Consider the following 20,352-nt stretch of genomic DNA (forward strand, 5'->3'; position numbering starts at 1 on the left):
TAGATTCAAGCCACTGGAATCAAGGATCCAGTAAAGTTAGGAAATTGTTTATTCTGATAATTCTATCCAACTGGTTGGAAAATATGTACACAGTTCACCTATAGTTTACACATACCTACATCTAACAGTGCCAAATCTCCTCAGGCAGGGCTCTAATTAAAACAATATCATTGCCTCATTTGTGGTTATCATTCCTTATTTTCTCTCTTCTCAATCTCTTCTTTCTGTTGGCATACTGAAAAGTTTAGCTTCCCTCTTGAACTGAGAATCTAGAGGAGGAAATAACACAATGAAGAAGGAATGAGAGTGAAATGGGAGCAGGGGTAAAGTCCAGCCCAAACCTTTGCAAGATTGTAGTCTGGAGACCAGACAGGTGAATGATTCTAACTAAAATTAAGCTAACTATGAACATAAACTCACCAAACTCTCACACATAAGCACAATGCAAGCATAATGCCATGCCACATCTTTGTATCTGTTTCATCACACACAAAAATAGCTTCCTTGCAAGAATAACACAACCCTCACTAGCAACACTTCTGTAAAGTGAGCACAATATAGTCTCATAGAGGAAGTTACCCAGGAGTGTCCAAAAGAAATTCTTCATACCAAAATACATCTACAAATAGAACATTAAAAATGAGATCCCCTCTCCTGTATTCCATACAATACATTGTGAGAAATTCCTTCATTGACCTCTGTCTAACACCTGGTCCCATTCCCATAAGATATGACTAAATATTACACCAGCCTCACCCTCAACCTTACCGCCTGTGTATCAACACAAGTAGGTCTGCCAGCATGTTCTTTTTATGAAGACAAATGACTTCAAATGACCAGACTGACAAATGACCAGATAGATGCCATATCAGGTAAGGGAGTTATTAATAACTATGGGCTATGGGGCAAAGGACTCAAAGACTTCAGGTGAGGAGGGTAAAATATATGGAGGTAACAGCCCCCAGACTGAGGCAGTCTGCCTTCTAGCTCACCTTACCTTCTCCTCCCCTCCCTTTCATCTTTATCCTTGAGCTGTTTAGCAAAATGAGCAAACAAAACAAAAACCAAAAACCATTTAATGGAACAAACACGTTAAATTGGAAATGAGATAGAAAACTGTTCAGATCTATCTACAGGATTCCAAAATTACTTAATCTTCAACATTCTGAAAAGCAATTTGTCCTTCCTATTTTCAGCTCTAATAAACATATGTTGAGCAACTACAATGTGCCAGGTATTGTGCTAGGCACCTTCACACAAAAGAGGAAACAGGCTCAGAAAGATTAAGTTCTGAATCAGCCAGGGTTAAAAAAATTAAAAACATAAAAAGCAAGTAAATAACAGCAAGGTTTCGTACCCCTGTCTCTTAATTACAAACCCAATATTCCTTAAACTACTACACATCTGTACTTGTCACTCAAATGGACAAGACCAATAGTGTCAAGAAGGAATTATGTCAGAATCCAAAAGAACCATAGAAAGCATAATGCTGAAACCAAACTTCACCAACAAATACAACACAACTTGGGAAGGACAGAATCTGCCTGTTGTGTGTTCTCCAGGATCTTATAGGACACAATGTCTGCATGTCTGTCTTCAAACTGTATTAAAAAAATAAAGGTAAAATCAAAAACTTTTCCCAGTACTCACCAGATCGTGGAATCTTGGATCATTTTCTTTGTTTGGTCATTTTCTTGGGTCTGATCCCAATCCTATTTCTACCTTCTGCTTTTTGAGGGAAAGGGTCTAGTTTCCAGGACCAGCAATCTTTCACTGTGAGCATGAGGATCAGGAAAGGGATAGAATTCCCAAGAGATAGGGCACAGGCTAAAGAAGTAGGATCACTATGCAACACTCAAGGCTCCACCTTTCTCCTGAAGCACACTTGTCAGAGGACAAAGAGTAAAGGGAAAGGCACACTGAAGAGATGACCATCTTTCAATCCAGAAAACCTGACTAATGTAGATAACTTGCCTTGTGCAGGGTGATAGCTCCTGGTGTGGATGAGGCAGAGAGAAGAGGAGGTTACCCAGAGGGAATCCCTTGTCCTCCTGTTCTTCTCAGATATTGAAGAATCCTCCCTCACCTTCCTAGAAACCCAGAGCTTCAAATGCACTTTGAAATGGTTGGAAGAGAGTCTCCTGTGGTGCCTGGGAATCCTGACCTTGTTTAAACAAGTGTCTTTCAACAAGGAGACTGTTATCAGCTTTTCTTGTTTCTTATTTTTACTTATCTACAGGAATTCCTAAAACACATGCTACACAAGAGAGATGAATTGAAGAATCTTACTTTCTATCCTAGCACCTTCTGAAAAGTTTGCTTTATAGAGGAGCATTGTGATTGCAAGACAGGCCCCCTAACATCTAGATAAGAATTGCAGTAACACTACATAGCCCATCAGATTTTGAATATGATCACAGAGATTAATTTTATTTCCTTTGAGATGTTATACAAATTCAAGACATTTTATATTATTATAATTAACATTCTATTTTTCATGTTCTTGATAACATAATTCTCCATCTACCATGTTCAAACCTAAAAAGCTCAGAAATAACATATATCTCAAATTATCCTCCCACTGATTGTTTTCTCTTCCCAAGATCACTAATCAACAACAGTTTTCCCAGCCCAGAAAAAGTATTCTCAATAAGGAAAAAGCCAAAGACACACAACTACTACCCTCCTCTAAACATAGAATTGTTCCTGATGCATCTGTGTCTCCTTTCCTACCTTATGGAAACACCAGAAGACCTGCTTGGGGCTTCTCTCAAACAACTCGCTGCTATTGTTCAGTCACATTGTATTTGCAAGGATCAGTCCCCCACTTTGCTACTCATTCTGCCAGGCTTTTCATTCAGGGGTGGTGGGGAGATTCTGGTACTTCAAAAATATTGGCAGTTTCCCCCATAAATGAGGAACTCTACGTTGTCCTGCCACTCCTCCAGCATATTCTAGCACACTGCCCTCTGGCAGAGAGGAAAGCCATACTGAAAATGACAGAAGGAAGATATTCTGCGAAAGATTGCAAGAACACACACACACACACACACACACACACACACGAACACACACATTTTCTCATACTCTGATAAATGAGTCCCAGATCCAGGCAGGCCCATTTGAGAGACAAATGGGCAGGAGATTTCACAATCAGGAAATCAGCTCAATTGCCTTTACCTCAGTACTGTGTCTTACAGGGTGTGTCCCTGTAAAGATTCTATACACAGAAGGTAATCCTAGGTAAACAACAACAAACACCTGGCAAGACAAAAAAGACGCCTCTGGGAATGTCATTCTGCACAACAAGGAACAAGCAGCCCATCCCCTTGTTAGAAGAGGGTCCCTGTGCTTCAGAGCTGAGCAGTCTGGAAATTGGGAGAAGTGGATCGGCAGGGAGCTGGTACTATGATAACAGCACCAGCTCCCTGCTGTTAAAGAGAAGTTTTGAAGTTCTAGTTTGGGTTTAATAGGTGATTTAGCAAGCATCCAGAGGCAGAACACCTAACCTTGCCATGCCTTCCTGTCCTAGTTTAGGGAGCAGGACACCTCTTTCTCTCCTGAGAGCAGAGAAGAACCACAGAGCACAGCAGAAAATGAATCTCACTGGAAGAGGGTCAGGGCAATGAGCAAGCCCCTCAACCAGCCATCCCACCTTACCACTCAAATTCTAAAGGCTCCTTCATATCTGTATCTTCCTACCCATATCATAGCAGCGCAAGGAACTCTCAATTTTCATTCCTATCCCTACCCTGCCTATAATTTCCTATGGGCTAGTGGTAAGAGAAGGAGATTTGGAGGCAGACTTCCATTTGAATCTCAGGTCCACCATCCATCATGCCTGTGGATAACTTATTCTAACTTTTCTGAGCCTCTGTTTTTCCACATGTAAGTAGAGACAATATCTGCCTGTCAAGGCAGTTGAAAGCTCTGTGGGATAACTGATGTAAGATACCTACTATAGTGCCAGGCCCATGACAGATGATCAATATATGATAATCTCTCCCCACCTCCCTCCATCCTGTGCCAATCTCCAGGGAGATTGGGAGGTCGTCAGATAGCTGTACCAATCAGTAAATATAAATAACCCCAAATAAGAAAACAAAACGCCCATTGTCAAAATATTTATAATATTTGTAGATCTAACTATATTTTAGTCTTGTGTGTAAAGAGGAAGTTAAAGTAATCATAAAATTAATGTGGGTTTTAAAATTCTTCATATCAACTAGAGATGATTTGACAGTCTAAGTATCATACCTGTTAGGAGGTCTCTGAATTTGACAAACATGTTGAGGAAGGGATATTTAAATAAGACTGATCAAAGAGCATAATGCTGTAAACTAAGGTAAAAAACAGAATGTCAGATAGTGATATATTATTAGTTAATTAGTTAGTTAATTCACCTTCTGTCCCTAAATTTCTCAACTCCTTCTAGCTGGTTCTGTTGATACCACCTATCTGCTGGCTACACTTTTACCCAGCTCCTGAACCAATCTTGATAGAGGCAGTAAGGAGACCAATAGTCTCAGCTTCTTCTCCCCATTATTCTTACTGTACTCCCCAATCTGAGAAAATGTATGATTGCTTATTATTCACAAGGGGTATCCAGTTATTCATGCTTAGTACATAAGTACTGTCAATATACATTCACATAGGAAAAGAGAATTCAGAGTTTTTCTTTATCCTTTTAAAAAATGTAATACCTTCTATCATCCCCTCAAAATGACTATATGACCTAGTCCTTCTTTGCTATATGTTGACAGAAAGAATCAGATCTACAGAAAAGTTAGGAATAGTAAATGCACCCTGCAAAGATGCAGAAAGCAGTTTAAAACAAAGGCATGTGTTGAGACACCTGGATGGCTCAGCAGTTGAGCGTCTGTCTACCTTTGGCTCAGGGCGTGATCCTGGGGTCCTGAGATAGAGTCTTGCATTGGATTCCCGGCGGGGAGCATGCTTCTCCCTCTGCATATGTCTCTCCCTCTCTCTCTGTCCCTCATGAATAAATAAATAAAATCTTTTAAAAAATAAAAACTAAAATAAAACAAAGGGATGTGAATATTCCTAGAAATACCAGTCACGGTCCTGGTTTCTTGATTTGTCCTGGGAATAAAAATGTGGCAGGGAAATGAGCTTTAAAGCTTTGTTTGGGGGTGCCTGGGTGGTTCAGTCAGTTAAGCATCCGACTTGTGATTCAGCTCAGGTCATGATCTCGAGGTCATGAGATGGAACCCCATGTTGTGCTCCACTTGAGATTCTCTCTCTGCCCTTCCCCTTACACTCAATAAATAAATAAATAAATAAATAAATAAATAAATAAATAAATAAAATCTTTAAAGATTTGTTTGATTTTATTTTGAAATGAAAGAGGCAACAAGATCCCAGTAGAGATAGGAAGAGAACAAAGATCATAAGTTTATTGTCCAAATCCAGAGGAAAACCCTCAAGATTTTTGCCTAATATATATTTAAATTAAACAATGAAAGTTTATTTGGTACTTTCCACCATCCCTTGCTCTGGTTCCCTCTCTCCTAACATAGGTTTGGATCTTTTTCAGGACCCAGGAAAGGTTAGATATAGGTATTGTATCCTGGACCTATATTCTCTCTCCCTCCTCTTCCATTAAACTCAGTTTCCTTCCATGAGTCAACATGGAACAGAGTTCAGCCAATAAACCAAGTGAAACAATCTGCTTTGGACTCTGCCCTGCTCTGCTCCTCCTTAACAGTCATTTACGGGTAGCACAGCTTCCTTGATATTGGTTTTTGCCTCCCACTACAGCCTAGCACATTTTATGGCATACAATTACAATAACAAACATCCATATAGTGCTCCCCATGTGTTAGAAACTGTTCTAAGCACTTTACATACACATAAAGAAATGGGGCCACAGAGAAGTTAAATAACTTGCTCCAGATCACATAGCTAGTAGTAGAGATTTGAAATTTCCAGGTTGTGTGGGTTTGGAATCCATTTTCTTCAGTTATACCATCTTCGTAGCAAATTCTTGAAAATCTTTTTCTTTTTTTCTTTTTTTTTTTTTTGAAAAACTAGAATTACCTTCAATATTGCCTTCCTTTTACCAAGATATAATTCACATATTATAGAATTCACTCTTTTTAAAGTTTTTTAGTGGTTTTTATATCCACAAAGTTGTACAACCATCATTGCTATCTAATATTAGAATATTTTCATCATCCCCCAAGAGAAATTTATACCAGTAGCAGTCACTACCCAATACCCACTCTCCCCAGCCCTTGCCGATCACTAACATTTTTGCTGTCTCTATGGATGTGCCTTTTGAACATTTCATATGAATAGAATCATACGATTTGTAGCTTTCTCTCTGGTTTCTTTCACTTAGCATATTTTTAAGGTCACTCATTGTAATACTTAGGGTTCTCTAGAGAAACAAAATCAATAAGATATATAGATGTATATATGTAGATATACATATCTATATATAAACATATAATATATATTTCATTGAATATGCAGATATATAAGAGGAGACTTATTATAGGAATTGGCTTATGAGGTTATGGAAGCCAAGAAGTCCCACAGTCTGCAATCCGCAAGCTGAAAAGTCAGGAAAGCTGGTGGTACAATTCAGTGTGAAGCTGAAGCCCTGAGAACTGGGGACCACTGGTAGAAGTCCTAGAGCTTGAAGACCAGACCACCAGGAGCTCCAATGCTGAAGGGCAGGATGTCCTATCTCAAGAGAGAGAAAATCACCCTTCCTCCACCTCTTTGCTCTATTCAAGCCCTCAACAGGATGGATGATGATCACCCACACTGGTGAGAGCAGATCTTTACAAAGTCCACTGAATCATATGCTAATCTTTTCCAGAAACATCCTCACAGAGACACTCAGAAAGAATGTCTCCCAGCTATGTGAGCATTCCTCAGCCCAGTCAAATTGACACATCAAATTAACCAACACAGTCTGCCATCCAAGAGATTTTATTCTTTTGAAAACCTGACCCCACACTCTCTCAATCTTCTCTCTCTCAGCCATTTCTTTCCCTAAGCGTTTTCTCTCCCTGCAGAAAGTGTTCCTGCTTATCCCCAACAGAGAATCTCTTCTCTCCCCCAATTCATGTCCATGCACCTTACACCTGCCTCCAACTGTGAACATCCTTCTTCCAATCCTCAGATCTATTTCTTGGGTGTGATCTGACCTCAGTACAGCTGTGTTGAGGGATGAGGAAAGCCCCAGGTCCCCATATTTGTCCACCATCTTAAGTCTACCTCCTAACCATCACATCCATGTTGTAGCATAAATCAGTACTTTATTCTTTTTTGTGGCTGAATGATGGTTTTAGTTCTTATATTTAGGTCTTTGACTTATTTTGGGTTAATTTCTGCATGTTATGAGGTAAGCATTCAATTTCATTCTTTTGCAAATGGATATCCAGTTGTTTCAAGGCAATTTCAGTGTTTCAGTGTTGTACATGAATATCCAGTGTGTCCATACAATTAATTGTTTTGGCACTACGTAGAAAATCAAATGGCCATAGGTATGAGTTTATTTCAAGACTCTTAACTCTGCTCCATTGGTCTATATGTCTATCCTTATGCCAGTAGTACACAGTCTAAAGTACTTAGCTTTGCGATGAGTTTTAAAATCATTAAATTCGAATCCTCCAATATTGTTCTCTTTCTAATGTTTGTTTTAGATATTTTAAGACCCTTATGTTCCACCATGAATTTTAGAATCAGCCTGACCATTCCTGTAAAGAAGGCCATCTGGAATTTTGGTAGAGATTACATTAACTATGTGGATCAACTTTGGGAATACTGCCATCTTAACAATATTAAGTCTTCCTACCTAAGAATACAGACTGTCTTTCCATTTATTTAGATCTTTAATTTTTTAATGATATTTTGTAGTTTTCAGTGTACAAGTCTCATTTGTTGTCACTGCTAACATTTACAGTTCCATGGCCTCTAAAGGTTAAGCCAAAATTTGTGTATGACTTGGCAATACCACAGAATGTTCTGTCTCTGAGAAAATCCATTCTAGAACAGGTTGGACAGTGAATGCCTCTTACAGGTTGGCCAGACATGCTACATATATCTAATACCATAGCATAATAAAAGGCCACTACTTGTCCTTCTCATATTTGGATAAATGCACAGACCATAGAGGAGCACGTTTTCCACCTCTTAGTGTCAGAACTCAGTTTCTTTTCTTTTTTTCTAAGATTTTATTTATTTGTTCATGAGAGACACACAGAGAAAGGCAGACACATAGGCAGAGGGAGAAGTAGGCTTCCCGAGGGGAGCCCAATGCAGGACTCCATTGCCAGACCCGTGATTCATACCCTGAGCCGAAGGCAGATGCTTAACCTCTGAACCACCCAGGTGTCCTCCAGTTTATTTTCTTTCAGGAGCCTGAGTTAATCTAATTTCTCAGATTGTCACAAATTTGTGGTACTAGAGATGATATCCAAATAAACACATCTCTCTAGATTGCTATCAACATAAATGCTTCTTCATGTCTAACCTATGGAGAACACTGCTCTCTGGGCACCCAAAATACGTTTGATTGAGGTTTAAATAAAAGCCACAAAGGAGCAGCCCCCAATATCACTGTTTAATCCTACATCTCATGTGTAAAAATATAAGAATATAAGAATTTCTACCTAGCACAGAGTTCAAAGAACTTCTTTTCATGAGTGACTTACCTCACATGCTATCTGAATATCTATAAATCCACAACCTGTGGCCTTGCTGATACTATCAAATCTTTATTTATTTATTTATTTTTTTTTTTACTATCAAATCTTTATTGGCCGTTGATTTGTAGTTAACATAAGCTTGTACTTCCATTTTTAAGTCAGCTTGCGTCCATTCCCCAGTCAATGCTAACTCAGTGAATTAAAAATAATCAATTTTAATATCAGCCCAAGAGCAACCTTGGGAAGATAAATGTGGTGGTGGTGAGGGGGTGGTACTTTATAGATAATTATAAAATCACATGTGGTTTATTTGTATTTCTTTTTTCCCAACCCTACAGAATCAGAATATTCCTCAAAGTTATCTTCATTTTTATAATAGAAAGCCACTTCAGAATACTCCACGACTGTCTTAACAACTTCACATGTGGAAACTAAGTTCTGAGTGATAAAATGACTTACCCTTCTTAGGTCAGAAGATCTAATCAGAAGTGAAAGCTCCTGATCCTGAATTCCTGATTAGACCATCCTAAGAATGGAATGTGGGTGAGGACAAGAACTACAGGGAATGAAATCAAAGTCACCTGGTGATATGGGAGATGCTTAGGCTTCAAGAAAGAATGCTTAATCTTCAAGAAGATACTTCAAGATAGTATCAGCAAATAAAACAGGTTCAACTTTCAATATCAAAAAGCCATTTGATTCCTGTGCTATAAATGAGGTAACCATAGCTGTACCTTCCGGGCTGCTATAGCCACACCTCCCTGCTAAAAAAATAATAAAAACAGCAACCCTGCCTTCCATCTCTTATTCTATCTGACGAGCATGCTATGAAGTGCAACACCTTCTCCACAAATGCCATAGAATCCTAAACAACCAGAGAGCCCTCCAAAAGCAACAAAAAAAACCTCACCTCCTTAACTTACCAATGAGGAAACTCAGGCACACAACTGAAGGGTATCTTCCAACAGTTAATTAGCCCTTAAGCTAAGACTACTAGTGTGAGTCTTGAATCTCCACCTGGTGCTCTTTCACTATCATTTGCCACCATTCATAAAGCTAGCTAGAGGTCTAATCCCTTTTTATTCAGTTAAGTTTTGTAGGGATGAGGATAAGGAAAAAGATCCTAGTTTTTAGAATTAATTATGTATGTGTACTTTCATAGTTTCTTCTTCCTGCCAGGTCTTTGGGTTGTTTATGCGTCTGGACTAGCCCCTGGAAATCTACCTCATACCTGCCCAAGATTTTAATAAAAGAATGAAGGACACTAAGGTAAGTCCCTTGCTCTTTGCTCATGAAAAGAGTGCCCGAGTTTAAAAATAGATTTCAGGTCCCAGCACTCAGGACAGGATTCTTTCCATTCCACACTGATCCCTGTACAAGTAGCTGCTCTGTGTCTGTGTGTGTGCACTCGTTTCCTTCTACTTTCATTCTCTCCAGTTAGAAACTGTGTCCAAGAGATGACATGCTAATATAGAGCGTTGAATACTCAACATGCTTACTCAGTGTTTAATTGGTTTTCCTGGGATCCCTGGGTGGCGCAGCGGTTTGGCGCCTGCCTTTGGCCCAGGGCACGATCCTGGAGACCCGGGATCAAATCCCATGTCGGGCTCCCTGCATGGAGCCTGCTTCTCCCTCTGCCTGTGTCTCTGCCTCTCTCTCTCTCTGTGACTATCATGAATAAATAAATAAAATCTTTAAAATAAAAAAATAATTGGTTTTCCTGTTATTATCTGTGTCTTCCCAACCAGATGGTAATTTCCTTGAGGGCATGGCTAGCTTCTTAGCACCTCCATTAGCCCAGCCCAAAAGTAGGCAGAGGGCAGTAGCCACATCTGAAGTCAGAGGTATGGTGGGGAATTGAAACTGGCTAAATCTAGGCTGGTTGGGAAGGACAAGAATGAAGTGAGAGAGACAACTTCATGCGAACAAGAATTTAAGGACCTTGGCTACTTTCTTCATTGCTGTATCCCTTCTACCTAGACCAGTGTCTGGCACATATCAAAATTCATATGCTTGTTTAATAAATAAATAGCCAAATTACCTATAAAAATAGCTTGGGGGATACCTGGGTGGCTCAGTCAGACTCTTGATTTCAGCTCATGTCATGATCTCAGGGTCATGGGATCGAACCCTGCATCAGGCTCCCCACTTGACATGGTGGGGCATATGCCTGAGATTCCCACTCTCCCTCTCCCTCTGCCCCTCCTCTCTCTCTCTCTCTCAAATAAGTTAATAAATCTTTTTAAAAAAATAAAAATAACATTGGATCCAAAAGAAATTTTCATAGAAAAATAACCTATACAAATTAATTAGATATGAAGAATTAAACTATAATGCTAAAAGTACAAGTAGGGTTGGGGAGTCATTTTTAACAGTGTTAGATAGGAAGTATCAAGGTACCCAGGTCTCTACTCAATGGAAACACATTTGTAGTTCTATCAATAGGCAGGGTACTGGTTTTCTCTATAAAAGGGATACAAAATTCTTTGCTACACATAGAAAGCAAAATATTGATCCCTCAGAGTGAAAAGAGAACGATAAATCCAATAAAGAAAACCCAGTCATTTGAAAGCTCTGTGTGACTGGTGGTAAATGGCCCCTCAAAGATATCTCTGTCCAAATCTCCAGAACTGTGAATATGTTAGTTTTTAATAGTGTTAAAGTAGCAAAGGGGAATTAGATTGCAGTTGGAATTAACACGAAGATTATTCTGGATTATCCAGTGAGTCTGACATAGTCACAAAGACCATAAATGTGGAAGAAAAGGCACAAGTGTCATTCCCAGCATAGGGAATGTGTGAAAACCTTGATATGGCTTTGAAGATGGAGGAGCCGTGAGCCAAGGAATGCAAGCAGTCTCTATAAGCTGAAAAAAGGCAAAAAAAGGGATTCTCCCCTAAGGTCTCCAGAAGGAATCTGCTACCCATTTTAAACTTCTGATTTCTAGAACCTATAAGGTAAAAATCTGTGTTGGTTTAAACCATCTAATGTGTGGTGATTTGTTACAGCAGCAACAGGAAACTAAGAGTTCCTGGGTGGCTCAGTCAGTTAAGGATTGAATCTTAATTTTGGCTCCTGTCATGATCTCAGGGTTGTACGATCAAGCCCCATGTCAGGGTCTGCACTGGGCATGGAATCTGCTTAAGACTCTCTCTCCCTCCCTCTGCCCCTACCCCTGTCACCCCACTCAGTATACATGCCCTCTCCTCCTCTGTCTTCTTTGAAAAAAAAAAAAAAAAGGAAACTAACATACTCAGTTTAAAAACAGAGCTGCAGAACCACAAAACTCCCAGTAGGAGTTTGGAGCACCTGCTTGTGGAAGCTGGTTGTGAGGTGAGGAGTTGGGAAAGGTGGAAAACACAGTTTCTACAGAAGACAACTGAAATAGATGTGCTCAACTAACTTTGAGTGTGTACATAATTCAAGAACAAGGAACTGTTACGGGTTGAAGTGTGCCACCCCAAAATTCATATGCTGTACCACAGAATGTGACCTTATTTGGAAACAGTCTTTACAGAGGCAATTGAGATAAAAGGAGGACATTAAAGTGGACCTTTACTCAATATAACTAGTGTCCTTTTAAAAGAGGAGAATTTGTTATTCCTGGGTGCCTCAGCAGTTAAGCATCTGCCTTTGGCTCAGGGCATGATCCTAGGATCTGAGATCGAATCCCACATCGGGCTCCCTGCATGGAGCCTGCTGCTCCCTCTGCCTGTGTCTCTGCCTTTCTTTCTCTCTCTCTCTCTGTCTCTCTCTCTCTCCCTCTCTCTCTCCCCCCGTATTTCTCTCAAGAATAAATAAATAAATCTTTAAAAATAAAAAAATAAAAGGGGGGATTTGAAGAAAGCCACGTATGCAGAAAGGATACCATATGAACATAAATAAAGACAGCCATCTCCAAGCCAAAAAAAAAAAAAAAAGGCGGGGGGGGGGGGGGGGGCTGGGACAGAACTTTCCCTCCTAGCACTCAGAAAACAACCTTGATCTGCCAACAGCTTGATTTTAGACTTCTAGCTTCCAGAACTGTGAGAGAATGAAGTTATGTTGCCTAAGCCACTCAGTTTGTGGTACTTCCTTAGAGCAGCCCTAGCAAACTAATAGTGATTAAGGCTCTGAAGAAAGGGTGTATGATTTTCACTGAAGCAAAACAGATGTTTTGTCCTATTGCCTTTTGCTTTCTTGTGCTTCATAGATCATGTGTTTCATACAAATTGCAGGTGTGTACCAAGCTTACATTTTTTTCCTTTTTCTTTTTTTTTTAAGATTTTATTTATTTGAGAGAGAAAGAGCACAGCAAGGGGGAAGACTGGGGGAGAAGCAGACCCCCTCCCCTGCTGAGTGGGAGCCCTACTAAGAGCTTGATCCAGGGACTCTGGGATCATGACCTGAGCCAAAGGCAGATGCTTAACTGACTGAGCCATCCAGGTGCCCCTAACCTTATATTTTTTTCAACAGCATTTGTTCACTTTGTGTCTCTGTTGGTTATTCTCACAATATTTCAAACTTTATAATTATTGTTGTTATATTTGTTACAGTGGTCTGCAATCTGATTATGACTCCCTAAAACCTCAGATGACAGTTAACATGTTTTTAGTAATAAAGTATTTTTTAATATTTATTTAATTATTTTAGAGGAGGGAGGTAAAGTTTTTTTTTTTTTAATTCTATTTATTTCTTTGAGACAGAGCATGAGCTCCAGTGAGAGAGAGAGAGAGAGTGGTGGGGAGGGGCAGAGGGAAAGAGCTAAACAGACTTCCTGCTGGGTGTAGAGCCCAATGAAGTGCTGGACACCCATCCCAGGATCCCAGGATCATGACCTGAGCTCAAGGCAGATGCTTAACCCACTAAGCCAGCCAGGCACCCCAAGAGAAATATAGTTTTAAGCAGACTCCATGCTGAGCATGGAGCCTGGTGCCTGGCTCAATCTCACAACCCTGAGATCACAACCTGAGCTGAAAACAAGAGTCCAACACTTTGCCCATACCACCCAAGCACCAGAGCAATAAAGCATTTTTAATTAAGATATGCACATTGTCTTTTTAGACATAGTGCTATTCCACACTTAATGGACTACAGTACAATCTGCTTAAGACTCTTTCTCTTTGCACCAGAATCAAAAATTTCATTTGACTCACTTCATTACAATATTCGCTTTATTATAGTGGTCTGAAACCACACCCACAATACCTCTGAAGTACGCCTGTATAATTTACTCTTGAACAATGCAGGGTTTAGGGACATGGATCTCCTGAGCAGTAGGAAATAAGCATACAAATTTTGACTCCTCCAAAACTTAACTACTAATAGCCTATTCACCGGAACCCTTGCGAATAACATAAACAAGCAATATTTGTTTTGTAGATTATATGTATTACATGCTGTATTCTTACAATAAAGCAAGCTAGAGAAAAGGAAACACTATTAAGAAAATCATAAGGAAGAGAAAATATATTTATAGTACTGTAAGGTATTGAAAAAAAAAATCCAGGTATAAGTGCACCCACACAACTCAAACCCCGGTTGTTCAAGGGTCGACTGTACCTCCCCGTGCCTCACTGAAAGGCCTAGCTAGCCCCTCGCTGGCTGTAAGGACTGCTGAGGAGGGTCAGTCAGGTCAAGGGCACCGGGTCCAGATGCATTTTCAGTGTGTGTGTGCTGCACGTTACAGGAGCTTTAGTGCGTGATTTCCACACTACAGATGGCTCTCCCTAAGTAGCAGGAAGACAGCTTGGTCTGAAATGTCTGAGAAACTCAGCCGGCGAGGGGGTCCCTAGCAGAAAGGGGCCACACTCCTAGAAATGAAAGGAAAGGCAAGAGACAAAACAGGGATGAGGTTGACAGGGAGAAGGGAAAGAAGCACAGAAAAAGAGAAGACAAATTAAGAAAACAGAAATCCGGTCACCAAGGAACAGCATATCACTGCACAGTCATAGAAACATAAAAGTCGAAACTCACAAGATGTTTTTACCAAAGAAATACAGGTTCGTTCACCTGGTGATTATTGTTCGTTTGCATAAAATTCGCACCACCGCTCACAACCGTTCCACTCTCCCTCTCGTCCTCCCTCTTTTCTTCCCAAACGTCCGAGTCCACCCCCACCCCTCCAGCTGCATCACTGCCATCCGGCCTCCACCCTTCCTACCCCCAAATCCCAGTTCACTACCGGTAGTGTCCCTCCTCCGGCCACTCTGCTTTCGGATGCAACGGGACCAGCCAGAGGGGGGAAAAAAATCATCGGTTTGGGTAGACAAGGTGTGCCAGTCTCAAGGAAATGCTTCTCGGTCCCTCCTTCCCACTGGTGGGGCGTGGCTGCCAGCAAAGGATGGAGTCGGGGCGGGCTCCCCGCAAAGGGAAACCTGCGGGCACTGAGGTTTCCGGGACTCACCACACACTAGCCAGCAGGAAAGCTGCTGAAACGGTAAAACCTCGTCGCTGATCTACTCACTGAGTGCCTCCCCTAGAGATTGCTCCGGGGTCGGGTCAGAAGGAGACGTCAGTCCAAGCGAAACGTGCAAAGGCCTGATAAAGCGCAACAGCACCACCTACTGTCCGACCTGATCCCAGCGGCCTTCGTTGGTGCTCCAAAGGGCTCCAAACAGCTGGTCAGGGTCTAGCCTGATGAGTCCCCTCCTGGGATAATTGCAACCTCAAGCCTTGGCTGGGGATTCCCTAAGGAATAAGTGGAAATAAAAGTATCAGCAGGTAATCATTCATTAGCATATGCTTTCTAAATACACTCTGGGCTGTCTTCTGGGATATAGCATTAACGAAAGTAGTTGTACCTGACCTGCCCCATGGAATTTACAATCATAGGAAACACAAAAGAGAATACACGGCTGAAAGAATTCCAAATTAGATGCTAACACTTCATACAAATTCTATTAGAGAAATGCAGGCCGCGGATAACTTAAACAGGTGGCTGGTTTATTCAGCACTGATAGATCGAAATCAAACAGAAAGAAGCACCTATTAGAACAGAAAGAATTTAGGTGCAGTGTAATGTGGAGTATTTAGAAATTGAGGTACTTTGGTTCTCTAGAGGCTTCTCCATTAGAGTTTTTCTTCCTTCGGAGCTCTTTTAAGATCGGATGAACTGTACTAAATGTCACTGAATTGTACATTTAAAATGGTTAATGGGTGATTTATGTTATATGAATTTTACATTAATTTTTTTAAAGGGATGAGGTCTCATCGGCCAGTTGTTCTTCCTACCTTTTCTGACATGATTGATTAATAAAAGCCAAGTGAGGGATGCCTGGGTGGCTCAGGGGTTAAGGGTCTGACTTCAGCTCGGGTCGTGATCCTGGAGTCCCGGGATCGAGTCCCGCATCGGGCTCACTGCATAGAGCCTGCCTCTCTCTCTGCCTTTGTCTCTGCCTCTCTCTGTGTGTGTCTCTCATGAATAAACAAATAAATTCTTAAAAAAAAAAAAAAAAAGCCAAGTGAGCTGACCTGACTTCATATTATGCCATCTTCTACTCTGCTTCCCCACGCGTCCAAATCTCCTGAGGCAGAGGCTGTAGCTTATTCATTTGTCATTTCTGCAGCATCCTATTAGACTGCTACATCTCTATTCTAGTATACAGAATTTTGTTTAAAAATCTCATTACTGGGCACCCCGGGTGGCGCAGCGGTTTAGCGCCGCCTGCAGCCCAGGGCGTGATCCTGGAGACCCTGGATGGAGTCCCACGTCGGGCTCCCTGCATGGAGCCTGCTTCTCCCTCTGCCTGTGTCTCTGCCTCTCTCTGTCTCTATGAATAAATAAATAAAATCTTTAAAAATAAATAAATAAATAAATAAATAAATAAATAAATAAATAAATAAAATCTTAAAAAATATATCATTATTGTGAAGGAACCACTGATGGGAGTTATAATCTCTAGAACATAGGGATTGGAAAAAAAAAATACAACGGAGGAAGAGGCCAGAATTTATCCTCCAATTTTATTGAGCAATTCAAACAAAAGAAGAACTTATGAACAAAGTGGCTAGATATCTGTTATTTCTTTTTTTTCTCCCCAAGTGTTCATTCCCTTATAATTTTTATTATTACCTCTTTCTCGAACTCCTGGTCCTCTGGCTCATTTTCAGCAATGCTGCAGTCCCGCCATTCCCACCAGGTGGTTATTTCTGCCTCAAAATTCAATCAATTAGCATTTGTTTGAGTTCTCATTATCTGCTCTGCTCATGTGAAGTGTTGAGCTGTAGGAATTCACACTGAAATATCCACTGGGGACCTCTTCATTCTGCAGTTTACTCCAGACGACACTTTCCTAGATTCTGCTCTCCTCAGAACTCCTGCAACAGCCAGCTGTTCCTGTGTTACTCAGGGCATTCTCTTTTTGTAGGATTCTGCAATCATGAGGGATCCCAGCTTGAAATCTGGTGTGGTGGATGCTTCTAAAATCTATTTACATGAAGCACAGAGAAACTCCTGGGAAAGCATTCATTTTTAAGGAAAAAGAGAGTTGGGTCAGGACTTATAACTGAGATCTAGGGAAAGGAGACTGTACCTGTGACTCATAGAGTTATTTCACCAAGCAGCAACAACAACAAACTGTATTAAACCTTGGGTAGAAGCTGCTTTGGAATTGTTTCAAAGGCATTTAACACAGAAGGGAAAAAAATAAAAAATAAAAATAAAAAATAACACAGAAGGGAGGCAGATTCTCTGACTTTCTCTGAAAATGCAGTCCAGCGTCATTATAAGAGGGCAGCAGGATGCTGACGCCTACCTGGAAACTTGCACCACAGGGAAACAGAGCAATCCTCACAGAGGCTGTAAATACAGTCAGCAGAAGAGTCACTGCAGCCACATCTGGAAGCTAGCTGGGCCTTCTCAGGCCTCCAGAGTTCAGTAACATCAGCAGAGAGAATCCAAGGCGGAGAAGGAAACTGGGACTCGCGCAGGAGCTGGCTGGGATTTGGGTTGGTGAGAATTGACGAGGTGTCCCACTGCCCTGAGGACTCCCAGGGCCAGGTGAGGAACCAGCTTTTTGAGATGTATCTGAGGTTCTGGAACTGACTAAAGACAAAGATGAAAGAACGTAGACGATCACTATCAATATGACCTCATGTTTAACCCAGGTCGGTGTGTCCTAGGGAATGTGGATTGTGGGTATCTAACTCCACATGTATATGTTGTTTCTTTATCTAGTTGCTGATGTAACAAATTACCACACACCTAGTGCTAAAACAATACAAAATCACTATTTTACAGTTCTCTATGCCAGAAGTCAAACTCTGACCTCTTTGGGCTAAAGCCAAGGTGTTGGCAGGACCGTGTTCCTCCCTGGAAGTTTTTTAAGAAAATCTGTTTCCTTGGCTTTCCCAGCTTCTAGACACCTCCCACCTTTCCCGGTTGATCCAGCAATGGCCAGTCTAGCCCTTCCCACATCACATGTGTTTTTCTCTGACCCCTGTTCTATCACTATCTCTGACCTCAACAGGGAAAGTTTCTCTGCTTGTAAGGACTCCTGTGATGTTTAGATTGGGCTCACAGGATAATTGCCCATCTAAAAGTCTATAATCTTTGTCATATCTGTAGAGTCCCTTCCGTTGTGTAAAATGACATAAACCCAGCTTCCAAGGATTAGATTGTGAACTCTCTGGGGGTGTTATTCTGCCCATCACACATTGCTTGGATGAGACTTTAGCATGAGCTCCGTATCTCCTACCTCTTTGTACTACCTATTTCCTGCACACAGTGAGAGATGAGTAAGTGTTGTTGACCACAAAAGAAGCATCTCCCTTGCCAATTACTTTTATTCTGGGAAAGAATATTCCTATTCCCCATGGGGAAAAATGTGATGATGTGAGGCATTATGCCAACCATATGCTCCACTTATTTCTTTCTTCCCCTTTTCTCCCAAGATTCCCAAGATTCTCATAAAATCATTCAGTGTAGTTTTGAGATCGGTGACCTATAGCTAACTTCCATAGCTTATGCCAACTTGGACAGGTTGACCTTCCTGGGTCTCAGTTTTCTTACTCTTGAAGAGGATGGAGTAAATTAGCTCCAAGGTTTGCCAAGTTTTGCATCCCGTGATTCCCTAACCCTTGAACACAAAAAAATCCTCTGCTCCAAACTCTTGCCCACTGAAGCCTTTCCCACAGGACGACATCTCTGGCAGGTATTCACTCATCCAGTTCTTTCTAAACATCCTCGTATGAGGACCTGCTGCCAGGTCCTTCACTGCGTCCATAATAGCTCTGATTGTCAGAAAAATTTTCCTCATACTACGTAAAAAATGTAACTTAGCTTCACTAACCCCCCAATTTATTTATTTGTGAAATGGGAGTAAAGATATCTCTCTCATCAAGGTGAGTTCATATAAGAAAATACACTTGAAAGTATTTGAAAATCAATAGCATTTATATATGTTGTCATATTATCTGACACTATTAATAATAACACTCTATGATTAACCTCTACTTATACAATCTATGATGAGTTGTACGTTTATTTTTTTTTTCATTTTATCTTGTTTATTTCAGGACCATTTAGGCAAAACATTAAAGATAATCTGGAATCAATCTCTGGCTTACACTTTTCTAGCTATATTACTGACACATGGTCAACTATAAGTTGATTAAAAAATACATATTTAAAAATTTATCCATAACTCATAGGGCACCTGGCTGGCTCAGTCAGTAGAGTGAGTGTGCAACACTTGATCTTGGGGTCGTGAGTTCAAGCCCTATGTCCGCTGTATAGCCTACTTAAAAAAAAAAGTATGTCTCTTATTGATAACAGTAAAAAGAACAGAATTTTAATATATGCCACTGAATAATTCTCTAAATATTGGTACTAATTAGTTGAAAATACCCTCTGGATATGACTTTGCAGAAAGCTACCTGTCTCCCAAAAGGGCTATATGATTCAAGTTGAGAGTACCACATTCATTTAACTATGCAAATTGAAAAGCTGGGAAGCTCTGCATTAAGGCTTATCACTCTTTTCACCTGGTTTCATCATGACTTCACTCTACCAAGTGCAGCATGAAGAACCAACTAGTCTTTTTGTAGGTCCTTCCTTTGCCCTGCGCTACTATGTAGTATAATGAGAAAAGCATAAATCCTATAGCCAGACCAGGACTGGAAGCCCAGATTCACCTCATAACACTTCATGCTTTGGAATTGTGAAGACTGGAGAGGAGGGGCAAGACGGCGGAAGAGTAAGGTCCTCAAATCACCTGTCCCCACCAAATTACCTAGATAACCTTCAAACCATCCGAAAATCTACGAATTCGGCCTGAGATTTAAAGAGAGACCAGCTGGAATGCTACAGTGAGAAGAGTTCACGCTTCTATCAAGGTAGGGAGACGGGGAAAAAGAAATAAAGAAACAAAAGGCCTCCGAGGGGGAGGGGCCCAGGGAGGAGCCGGGCTGAGGCCGGGGCGAGTGTCCCCAGGACAGGAGAGCCCCGTCCCGGAGGAGCAGGAGCTGCACCAACCTTCCCGGGCGGAAAGGGGCTCGCAGGGAGTTAGAGCAGGACCCAGGAGGGTGGGGATGCCCTCGGGCTCCCTGGGACACTAACAGGCACCTGCGCCCCGGGAGATGCGCCGAGCTCCCTAAGGGCTGCAGCGCTCGGCGGGACCCGGAGCAGCTCGGAGGGGCTCGGGCGGCGGCTCCGCGGAGGGGGCTGCGGGGCGGGAGCGCGGATCCA

The 20,352-nt window shown here is 41.3% G+C and overlaps 1 protein-coding gene across 5 annotated transcripts in view; it reads right to left on the reverse strand.

The window, feature by feature from the left end:
- Positions 1–15,053, reverse strand: part of STYK1 (serine/threonine/tyrosine kinase 1) — a 32,485-nt gene extending 17,432 nt beyond the window's left edge. Inside the window, exons 1-2 of one of the 5 annotated variants that reach the window (XM_041736696.1) lie at positions 1,651–4,882; positions 120–269 (exon numbers count right to left, since the gene is read on the reverse strand). The gene's annotated coding sequence lies outside the window, so the exon portion shown is untranslated. Of the gene's footprint in view, positions 1–115; positions 270–1,650; positions 4,883–14,847 lie in introns of those variants that run through there. The other 4 variants (XM_041736695.1, XM_041736694.1, XM_041736693.1 and 1 more) reach the window with 4 other exon arrangements.
- Positions 15,054–20,352: the final 5,299 nt, after the last annotated feature.

The sequence above is a fragment of the Vulpes lagopus genome, chromosome 21, assembly GCF_018345385.1.
Source record: "Vulpes lagopus strain Blue_001 chromosome 21, ASM1834538v1, whole genome shotgun sequence".
Taxonomy (NCBI): domain Eukaryota; kingdom Metazoa; phylum Chordata; class Mammalia; order Carnivora; family Canidae; genus Vulpes; species Vulpes lagopus.